Genomic DNA, 12568 nt, shown 5'->3' with positions numbered 1-12568 from the left:
TCTGACTGCTCCACTCCCAGACCTCACTCTGTATCTGACTGCTCCACTCCCAGAGATCACTCTTAATCTGAAGCCTCCATTCCCAAAGCTCACTCTTACTTTGACTGTTCCACTCCCACAGCTCCGCCTTTCAGACTGCACCACTCCCACAGCTCACTCTGTATCTGACTGCTCCACTCCCAGAGCTCACACTTACTCTGACGCCTTCACTCCCAGGGCTCACTCACATGCTGACTGCTCCACTCCCAGAGCTCACTTTCACTCTGACCGCTCCAGTCCCAGAGCTCATTCACAACATGACTGCTCAACTTCCATAGCTTACTCAATATCTGATGGCACCATTCTCAGATCTCATCCTTTCTCTTAATCCACCACTCCCAGAGCTCAATCTTACTTTGACTGTTCCACTCCCACAGCTCACTCTGTATCTGACTGCTCCACTCCCAGAGATCACTCTTGCTTTGAATGCTCCACTCCCACAGCTCACTTTGTTTCTGACTGCTCCACTCCCAGAGCTCACATTTACTCTGACGCCTCCATTCCCAGAGCTCACTTATACTGACAGCTCCAATCCCACAGCTCACTCTTACTCGGACGCATCCACTCTCATATCTCACACTTACACTGACTCCTTCACTCCCAGAGCTCACTCACACCCGGACTGTTCCACACCCACAGCTCACTCTTACTCTGACACCTCCAATCCCAGAGCTGACTCTTACACTGACTGCTCCACTCCCACAGCTCACTCCGTATCTGACTGCTCCAATATCAGATCTCAGTCTTACTCTGACTGCTCCACTCCCACAGCTAATTCTGTAACCAACTGCTTCCCTCCCAGAGCTCACCTTCTCTCTGAATCCACCACTCCCAGAGCTCATTCACACCCTAACTACTCCACTCCCAAAGTTCACTCACACCCTGACTGCTCCACTCCCGAAGTTCACTCTCTCCCTGACTGGTCCACTCCTAGAGATTATTCTCTCTCTGACTGCTTCAGTTACAGAGCTCACTCACACCCTGACTGCTCCAGATCCACAGCTCACTCTGTATCTGACTGCTCCAATCCCAGAGCTCTTTCTCGCTCTCTCTTTATGCTTCACTCCCTGATACCATCCTCTCTGAGTGATCCTCTCCCAGAGCTCACACCCAAAGCTCATTCGCTCGCTGACTGCACCACTCCCACCCCTCACTCTGTATCTGACGGATCCATTACCAGCTCTCACCCTCTCTCTGAATGCTCCACTCCCAGAGCTCACTCACACCCTGACTTCTCCACTCCCAGAGCTCACTCACACCCTGTCTTCTGCACTCCCAGAGCACGCTCTTAGTCTGACTGTTCCACCCCCACAGCTCATTCAGTATCTGAATGCTCCAATCCCAGAGCTCACTCACAGCCTGATTGCTCCACTCCCAAAGCTCACTCTCTCTCTGACTGATCCATGCCCAGAGCTCACCTTCTGTCTGAATACTCCTCAACCAGAGCTCACTCACACACTGACTGCTCCTCTTCCAGAGTCAATCTCTCTCTTCCTGCTTCACTTACAAATCATGCTCACACCCAGACTGCTCCACATCCAAATCTCACTCTCCTTTTGACTGCTCCCCTCCTGCAGCTCACTCTGTATCTGACTGTTCCACTCCCAGAGCTCACACTTACTCTGATGCCTTCACTCCCAGAGCTCACTCACACACTGACTGCTCCACTCCCACAGCTCACTCTATCCCGACTGCTCTATTCCCAAAGCTCACTCTTATTTTGACTGCTCCACTCCTACAGCTCACTCTGCATCTGACTGCTCTACTCCCAGAGCTCACACTTACTCTGAAGCCTTCACTCCCAGAGCTTAATCACACCCTGACTGCTCCACTCCCAAAGCTCACTCTCTCTCTGACTGCTCCACTTCCAGAGCTCACTCACAACCTGACTGCTCAACTCCCATAGCTCACTCAACATCTCACGGCACCATTCCCAGATCTCATCATTTCTCTGAATCCTCCACTCCCGGGCTCACTCTTACTCTGAGGCCTGCATTCCCAGAGTTCACTCTCATCTGACTGCTCCACTCCCAAAGCTGACTCACAGCCTGACTACTCCACTCCCAGAGCTAAATCTTACTCTATCATACTCTAACGCCTCCACTCCCGTAGCTCACTCTCTCTCTGATTGCTCCACACCCACAGCTCACCTTGTATCTGACGGATATATTAGCAGAACTCACCCTCTCTCTGAATCCTCCACGCCCAGTGCTCACCCACACCCTGACTGCTCCACTCCCAGTGCTCAATCTTACTCTGCTGCCTCCACACTGACAGCTCCACTCTCACAGCTAAATCTGTTTCTGACTGCTCCACTCCCAGACCTCACTCTGTATCTGACTGCTCCAATCCCACAATTCACCCTCTCTCTGACTGCTCCACTCCCAGAGCTCACTCTTACTTTGACTGTTCCACTCCAACAGCTCCGCCTTTCAAACTGCAACACTCCCACAGCTCACTCTGTATCTGACTGCTCCACTCCCAGAGCTCACTCTTAATCTGACGCCTCCACCCCCAGAGCTCACTCTTACTTTGACTGTTCCACTCCCAGAGCTCCGCCTTTCAGACTGCTCCACTGCCACAGCTCATTCTGTTACCAACTGCTTCCCTCCCAGAGCTCACCTTCTCTCTGAATCCTCCACTCCCAGAGCTCACTCAGACCCTGACTGCTCCACTCCCAAAGTTCACTCTCTCCCTGTCTGCTCCACTCCTAGAGCTCACTCTCTCTCTGACTGCTTCAGTTACAGAAATCACTCACACCCTGACTGCCCCAGTTCCACAGCTCACTCTGTATCTGACTGCTCCAATCCCAGAGCTCTTTCTCGCTCTGTCTTAGTGCTTCACTTCCTGATACCACCCTCTCTGAGTGATCCACTCCCACAGCTCACTCTCTCCCTGACTCCTCCACTCCCAGAGCTCAATCTTGATCTGACTGCTCCAAACTCACAGCTCACTCTGTATCTGACTGCTCCACTCCCAGAGCTCACACTTACTCTGAAGCCTTCACTCCCAGAGCTCACTCACACGCTGACTGCTCCACTCCCAGAGCTCACTTTCTCTCTGTCCGCTCCACTCCCAGAGCTCACTCACAACCTGGCTGCTCAACTTGCATAGCTTACTCAATATCTGACGGCACCATTCTCAGATCTCGTCCTTTCTCTGAATCCTCCACTCCCAGAGCTCAATCTTACTTTGACTGCTCCACTCCCACAGCTCACTCTGTATCTGACTGCTCCACTCCCAGAGCTCACATTTACTCTGACGCCTTCACTCCCAGAGCTCACTTATACCCACAGCTCCAATCCCACAGCTCACTCTTACTCTGACGCAACCACTCTCAGACCTCACACTTACACTGACTCCTTCACTCCCAGAGCTCACTCACACCCTGACTGTTCCACTCCCACAGCTCACTCTTTCTCTGACGCCACCATTCCCAGAGCTGACTCTTACACTGACTGCTCCACTCCCAGATCTCACTCTTACTCTGACTGCTCCACTCCCACAGCTCACTCTGTATCTGACTGCTCCACTCCCAGAGCTCACACTTACACTGACGCCTTCGCTCCCAGAGCTCAGTCACACCGTGACTGCTCCACTACCAGAGCTCACACTTACTGATGCCTTCACTTCATGCGCTCACTCATATTCTGACTGCTCCAGTCCCAAATATCAGTCGCTCTCTGACTGTTCCACTCCTAAAGCTCACTCTGTAACTGACGGAACCATAACCAGAGCTCACCCTCTCTCTGAACCCTCCACTCCCAGAGATCACTCACACCCTGACTGCTCCACTCCCAGTGCTCAATCTTACTCTAAAGCCTCCACTCCCAGAGCACCCTCTTAGCCTGACTGCTCCACTCTCACAGCTCACTCTGATATTGACTACTCCACTCCCAGAGCTCAGTGTTACTGTGACACCTCCACTCCCACAGCTCACTCTGAATGCTCCACCGCCACAGCTCACTCTGTATCTGACTGCTCCACTCCCAGACATCGCTCTTACTTTGACGCCTTCACTCCCAGAGCTCTCCTTACTCTGACTGCTCCACTCCCAAAGCTCATTCGCTTTCTGACTGCTCCTCTCCCAGGGCTCACTCTATCTCTGACCTCTCCAGTCCCACAGCTCACTCTGTATCTGACGGCTCCAGTACTAGTGCTCACCCTCTCCCTGAATCCTCCACTCTCCGAGTTCACTCACACCCTGACAGCTCCACTCCCAGTGCTCAATCTTACTCTGATGCCTCCACTCCCAAAACTCACTCCCTCTCTGACTGCTCCACGCCGAGAGCTCTCCTTCTGTCTGAATCCTCCACTCCCAGAGCTCAGTCACTCATTGACTGCTCCACTCCCAGAGTTCAATCTCTCTCTGACTGCTTCACTTACAGATCTCACTCACACCCAGTTTGTTCCACTCCCACAGCTGCCTCGATATCTGATGCCTTCACTCCCAGAGCTCACTCTTACTCTGACTGCTCGACTCACAAAGCTCATTCGCTCTCTGACTGCACCTCTCCCAGGGCTCACTCTCTCTCTGACTGCTCCAGTCCCACAGCGCACTCTGTATCTGACAGCTCCATTACTAGAGCTCACCCTCTCTCTGAATCCTCCACTCCCATTTCTCACACTCACGCTGACTGTGCCACTCCCAGAGCACACACTTACTCTGACACCTACACTCCCCGAGCTCACTCACCCTGACAGCTCCGTCCCCGTGTTCAATCTAACTCTGATGCCTTCACTCCCAAAACTCACTCCCTCTCTGACTGCTCCACGCCCAGACCTCTCCTTCTGTTTGAATCCTCCACTCCCAGAGCTCACTCACTCATTGACTGCTCCACACCCAGAGTTCAATCTCTCTCTGACTGCTTCACATACAGATCTCACTCACACCCAGATTGCTCCACTCCCTCAGGTCACTCTGTATCTGATTGCTCCACTCCCAGAGCTCACACATAATCTGACACCTACACTCTCTGAGCTCACTCATACTCGGACTGCTCCACTCCCAAAGCTCATTCGCTCTCTGACTGTTCCACTCCCAGGGCTACCTCTCTCTGATTGATCCACTTCCACAGCTCACTTTGTATCTGACGGATACATTAGCAGAACTCACCCTCTCTCTGAATCTTCCACGCCCAGTGCTCACTCACACCCTGACTGCTCCAATCCCAGTGTTCAATCTGTATTTGATTGCTCCACTCCCACAGCTCACTCTTAATCTGATGCCTCCACTCCCAGAGCTCCCTCTTAATCTGACGCCTCCACTCCCAGAGCTCACTCTTTCTTTGACTGTTGCACTCCCACAGCTCCGACTTTCAGACCGCTCCACTCCCACAGCTCACTCTGTATCTGACTGCTCCACTCCCAGACCTCCCTCTTAATCTGACGCCTCCACTCCCAGAGCTCACTCTTACTTTGACTGTTCCACTACCAGAGCTCCGCCTTTCAGACTGATCCACTCCCACAGCTCATTCTGTAACCAACTGCTTCCCTCCCAGAGCTCACCTTCTCTCTGAATCCTCCACTCCCAGAGCTCAATCTTACTCAGCTGCCTCCACTCCCAGAGCTCACTCTTAGTCTGACAGCTCCACTCTCACAGCTAAATCTGTTTCTGACTGCTCCACTCCCAGACCTCACTCTGTATCTGACTGCTCCACTCCCAGAGATCACTCTTAATCTGAAGCCTCCATTCCCAAAGCTCACTCTTACTTTGACTGTTCCACTTCCACAGCTCCGCCTTTCAGACTGCACCACTCCCACAGCTCACTCTGTATCTGACTGCTCCACTCCCAGAGCTCACACTTACTCTGACGCCTTCACTCCCAGGGCTCACTCACATGCTGACTGCTCCACTCCCAGAGCTCACTTTCACTCTGACCGCTCCAGTCCCAGAGCTCATTCACAACATGACTGCTCAACTTCCATAGCTTACTCAATATCTGATGGCACCATTCTCAGATCTCATCCTTTCTCTTAATCCACCACTCCCAGAGCTCAATCTTACTTTGACTGTTCCACTCCCACAGCTCACTCTGTATCTGACTGCTCCACTCCCAGAGATCACTCTTGCTTTGAATGCTCCACTCCCACAGCTCACTTTGTTTCTGACTGCTCCACTCCCAGAGCTCACATTTACTCTGACGCCTCCATTCCCAGAGCTCACTTATACTGACAGCTCCAATCCCACAGCTCACTCTTACTCGGACGCATCCACTCTCATATCTCACACTTACACTGACTCCTTCACTCCCAGAGCTCACTCACACCCGGACTGTTCCACACCCACAGCTCACTCTTACTCTGACACCTCCAATCCCAGAGCTGACTCTTACACTGACTGCTCCACTCCCACAGCTCACTCCGTATCTGACTGCTCCAATATCAGATCTCAGTCTTACTCTGACTGCTCCACTCCCACAGCTAATTCTGTAACCAACTGCTTCCCTCCCAGAGCTCACCTTCTCTCTGAATCCACCACTCCCAGAGCTCATTCACACCCTAACTACTCCACTCCCAAAGTTCACTCACACCCTGACTGCTCCACTCCCGAAGTTCACTCTCTCCCTGACTGGTCCACTCCTAGAGATTATTCTCTCTCTGACTGCTTCAGTTACAGAGCTCACTCACACCCTGACTGCTCCAGATCCACAGCTCACTCTGTATCTGACTGCTCCAATCCCAGAGCTCTTTCTCGCTCTCTCTTTATGCTTCACTCCCTGATACCATCCTCTCTGAGTGATCCTCTCCCAGAGCTCACACCCAAAGCTCATTCGCTCGCTGACTGCACCACTCCCACCCCTCACTCTGTATCTGACGGATCCATTACCAGCTCTCACCCTCTCTCTGAATGCTCCACTCCCAGAGCTCACTCACACCCTGACTTCTCCACTCCCAGAGCTCACTCACACCCTGTCTTCTGCACTCCCAGAGCACGCTCTTAGTCTGACTGTTCCACCCCCACAGCTCATTCAGTATCTGAATGCTCCAATCCCAGAGCTCACTCACAGCCTGATTGCTCCACTCCCAAAGCTCACTCTCTCTCTGACTGATCCATGCCCAGAGCTCACCTTCTGTCTGAATACTCCTCAACCAGAGCTCACTCACACACTGACTGCTCCTCTTCCAGAGTCAATCTCTCTCTTCCTGCTTCACTTACAAATCATGCTCACACCCAGACTGCTCCACATCCAAATCTCACTCTCCTTTTGACTGCTCCCCTCCTGCAGCTCACTCTGTATCTGACTGTTCCACTCCCAGAGCTCACACTTACTCTGATGCCTTCACTCCCAGAGCTCACTCACACACTGACTGCTCCACTCCCACAGCTCACTCTATCCCGACTGCTCTATTCCCAAAGCTCACTCTTATTTTGACTGCTCCACTCCTACAGCTCACTCTGCATCTGACTGCTCTACTCCCAGAGCTCACACTTACTCTGAAGCCTTCACTCCCAGAGCTTAATCACACCCTGACTGCTCCACTCCCAAAGCTCACTCTCTCTCTGACTGCTCCACTTCCAGAGCTCACTCACAACCTGACTGCTCAACTCCCATAGCTCACTCAACATCTCACGGCACCATTCCCAGATCTCATCATTTCTCTGAATCCTCCATTCCCAGGCTCACTCTTACTCTGAGGCCTACATTCACAGAGCTCACTCTTATCTGACTGCTCCACTCCCAAAGCTGACTCACAGCCTGACTACTCCACTCCCAGAGCTCAATCTTACTATGACACCTCCACTCCCAAAGCTCACTCTCTCTCTGACAGCTCCACTCACAGATCTCACTCACAGCCTGATAGCACCACTCCCAAATCTCACTCTCTCTCTGACTGCTCCACCCACGCAGCTCACTCTTTATCTGATGGAACAATTACCAGAGGTCACCCTCTCTCTGAATCCTCCACTCACAGAGCTCACTCACTCCCTATTGCCCCAGTGCTCAAACTTACTCTGATGCCTCCACTCCCAGAGCTCACACATACTCTGACACCTTCACTGCCAGAGCTCACTCATATTCGGCCTGCTACAATCCCAAAGCTCATTCGCTCTCTGACTGCTCCACTCCCAGACCTCACTCTGTATCTGACTGCACCAATCCCAGAGCTCACGCTCTCTCTGACTGCTCCAATCCCAGAGCTCACTCTGTATTTGACTGCTCCACTCCCTCAGCTCACTCTGTATCTGACAGCTCCATTCCCAGAGCTCAATCTATGTCTGACTGCTCCATCCCACAGCTCATTCATACCCTGACTTCTGTACTCCCATAGCTCACTCTGTACCTGACTGCTCCACTCCCAGAGCTCACTCTTAATCTGACTGCTCCACTCCCAGAGCTCGCTCTCTCTCTGACTGCTCCACGCCCAGAACTCACTCGCAGCCTGATTGCTCCCCTCCCAAAGCTCACTCTCTCTCTGACTGCTCCACGCCAAGAGCTTATCTTCTGTCTGAATCCTCCACTCCCAGAGCTCACTCATACACTGACAGCTCCACTCCCAGAGTTCTCTCTGTATCTGACTGCTCCTATCCCAGAGCTTACTATTACTCTAACTGCTCCACTTCCGCAGCTCACTCTGTATCTGACTGCTCCACTACCAGAGCTGCCACTTTCTCTGATACCTTCACTCTCAGAGCTCACACTTACTTTGACTGCTCCACTCCCAAAGCTCAGTCGTTCTCTGACTGCTCCACACCCAGGGTCACTCTCTCTCTGACTGCACCACTCCCGCAGCTCACTCTTTATCTGAAAAAACAATTACCAGAGCTCACCCTCTGAATCCTCCACTCCCAGAGCTCACTCACACCCTGATTGCTCCAGTCCCAGTGCTCAATCTTACTCTGATGCCTCCACTTCCAAAGATCATTCTCTTTTTGTCTGCTCCACATCCAGAGCTCAGCTTGTGTCTGAATCCTCCATTCCCAGCGCTCACTCACACACTGACTGCTGCACTCACAGAGCTCAATATCTTTCTGACTGCTTCACTTACATATCTCACTCACACCCAGATTGCGCCAGTCCCACAGCTCACTCTGTTTCTGACTGCTCCACTCCCAGAGCTCGCACATACTCTGACGCCTTCACTCGCAGAGCTCGCTCTCACCCTGACTGCGCCACTCCCCGAGCACACACTTACTCTGACACCTACACTCCCAGAGCTCACTCATACTCAAACTGCTCCACTCCCAAAGCTCATTCGCTCTCTGACTGCTCCACTCCCGGGACTCACTCTCTCATTGACTGCACCACTACCAGAGCTCACTTTGTATCTGACGGATCCATTACCAGTACTCACCCTCTCTCTGAATCTTCCACTCCCAGTGCGCACCACATCCTGATTGCTCCACTCCCAGTGTTCAATCTTACTCTGATGCCTCCACTTCCAGAGCTCACTCTTAGTCTGACAGCTCCACTCTCACAGCTAAATCTGTTTCTGACTGCTCCACTCCCAGACCTCACGCTGTATCTGACCTCTCCACTCCCAGAGCTCACTCTGTATTTGACTGCTCCAATCTCGCTCTCTCTTAGTGCTTCACACCCTCTCCGAGTGATCGACTCCCAGAGCTCTCACCCAAAGCTCATTCTCTCTCTGACTGCTCCACTCCCACAGCTCACTCTGTATCTGAAGGATCTATTACCAGAGCTCACCCTCTTTCTGAATGCTCCACTCCCAGAGCTCACTCACACCTTGACTGCTCCACTCCCACAGCTCACTCTGTATCTGACTGCTCCACTACCAGAGCTCACACTTACTCTGACACCTTCACTCTCAGAGCTCACTAATACTCTGACCGCCCCACTCCCAAAGCTCAGTCGCTCTCTGACTGCTCAACACACAGGGCTCACTCTCTCTCTGACTGCACCACTCCCGCTGCTCACTCTTTATCTGACGAAACAATTACCAGAGCTCACCCTCTCTCTGAATCCTCCATTCCCAGAGATCACTCACACCCTGATTGCTCCAGCCCCAGTGCTCAATCTTACTCTGATGCCTCCACTTCCAGAGCTCACTCTTAGTCTGACAGCTCCACTCTCACAGCTAAATCTGTTTCTTACTGCTCCACTCCCAGACCTCACTCGGTTTTTGACTGCTCCAATCTCACTCTCTCTTAGTGCTTCACCCCCTTTCTGAGTGATCGACTCCCAGAGCTCACACCCAAAGCTGATTTGCTCTCTGACTGCTCCACTCCCACAGCCCACTCTGTATCTGACGGATCCATTACCAGCGCTCACCCACTTTCTGAATAATCCACTCCCAGAGCTCACTCACACCCTGACTTCTCCACTCCCAGAGCTCGCTCTTATTCTGACTGCTCCACTCCCACAGCCCACTCTGTATCTGACGGATCCATTACCAGCGCTCACCCACTTTCTGAATAATCCACTCCCAGAGCTCACTCACACCCTGACTTCTCCACTCCCAGAGCTCGCTCTTATTCTGACTGCTCCACTCCCACAGCTCACTCTGTATCTGACTGCTCCACTCCCGCAGCTCACACTTACACTGACGCCTTCGCTCCCAGAGCTCAGTCACACCGTGACTGCTCCACTACCAGAGCACACATTTACTCTGATGCCTTCACTTCATGCGCTCACTCATATTCTGACTGCTCCACTCCCAAATCTCAGTCGCTCTCTGACCGTTCCACTCCTAAAACTCACTCTGTACCTGACGGAAGCATAACCAGAGCTCACCCTCTCTCTGAACCCTCCACTCCCAGAGATCAATCACACCCTGACTGCTCCACTCCCAGTGCTCAATCTTACTCTAATGCCTCCACTCCCAGAGCTCCCTCTTAGCCTGACTGCTCCACTCTCACAGCTCACTCTGATACTGACTACTCCACTCCCAGAGCTCAGTGTTACTGTGACACCTCCACTCCCACAGCTCACTCTGAATGCTCCAACGCCACAGCTCACTCTGTATCTGACTGCCCCACTCCCAGATATCGCTCTTACTTTGACGCCTTTACTCCCAGAGCTCTCCTTACTCTGACTGCTCCACTCCCAAAGCTCATTCGCTTTCTGACTGCTCCTCTCCCAGGGCTCAATCTCTCTTTGACCTCTCCAGTCCCATAGCTCACTCTGTATCTGACGGCTCCAGTACTAGTGCTCACCCTCTCCCTGAATCCTCCACTCTCCGAGTTCACTCACACCCTGACAGCTCCACTCCCAGTGCTCAATCTTACTCTGATGCCTCCACTCCCAAAGCTCACTCCCTCTCTGACTGCTTCACGCCGAGAGCTCTCCTTCTGTCTGAATCCTCCACTACCAGAGCTCAGTCACTCATTGACTGCTCCACTCCCAGAGTTCAATCTCTCTCTGACTGCTTCACTTACAGATCTCACTCACACCCAGTTTTCTCCACTCCCACAGCTGCCTCTATATCTGACGCCTTCACTCCCAGAGCTCACTCTTACTCTGACTGCTCGACTCTCAAAGGTCATTCGCTCTCTGACTGCGCCTCTCCCAGGGCTCACTCTCTCTCTGACTGCTCCAGTCCCACAGCGCACTCTGTATCTGACAGCTCCATTACTAGAGCTTACCCTCTCTCTGAATCCTCCACTCCCATTGCTCGCTCTCACGCTGACTGTGCCACTCCCAGAGTTCAATCTCTCTCTGACTGCTTCACTTACAGATCTCACTCACAACCTGACTGCTCAACTTCCATAGCTTACTCAATATCTGACGGCAACATTCTCAGATCTCATCCTTTCTCTGAATCCTCCACTCCCAGAGCTCAATCTTACTTTGACTGCTCCACTCCCACAGCTCATTCGCTCTCTGACTGTTCCACACCCAGGGCTACCTCTCTCTGATTGATCCACTTCCACAGCTCACTTTGTATCTGACGGATACATTAGCAGAACTCACCTTCTCTCTGAATCCTCCACGCCCAGTGCTCACTCACACCCTGACTGCTCCACTCCCAGTGCTCAATCTTACTCTGCTGCCTCCACTCCCAGAGCTCACTCTTAGTCTGACAGCTCCACCCTCACAGTTAAATCTGTTTCTGACTGCTCCACTCCCAGATCTCACTCTGTATGTGACTGCTCCAATCCCATAATTCACCCTCTCTCTGACTGCTCCACTCCCAGAGCTCAATCTGTATTTGATTGCTCCACTCCCACAGCTCACTCTTATTCTGACGCCTCCACTCCCAGAGCTCACTCTTTGACTGTTGCACTCCCACAGCTCCGACTTTCAGACTGCTCCACTCCCACAGCTCACTCTGTATCTGACTGCTCCACTCCCAGAGCTCCCTCTTAATCTGACGCCTCCACTCCCAGAGCTCACTCTTACTTTGACTGTTCCACTACCAGAGCTCCACCTTTCAGACTGATCCACTCCCACAGCTCATTCTGTAACCAACTGCTTCCCTCCCAGCGCTCACCTTCTCTCTGAATCCTCCACTCCCAGAGCTCAATCTTACTCAGCTGCCTCCACTCCCAGAGCTCACTCTTAGTCTGACAGCTCCACTCTCACAGCTAAATCTGTTTCTGACTGCTCCACTCCCAGACCTCACT

This window comes from Carcharodon carcharias, chromosome 1 (assembly GCF_017639515.1).
Source record: "Carcharodon carcharias isolate sCarCar2 chromosome 1, sCarCar2.pri, whole genome shotgun sequence".
Lineage (NCBI taxonomy): Eukaryota > Metazoa > Chordata > Chondrichthyes > Lamniformes > Lamnidae > Carcharodon > Carcharodon carcharias.
Note: the sequence above shows the minus strand (reverse complement) of the source record.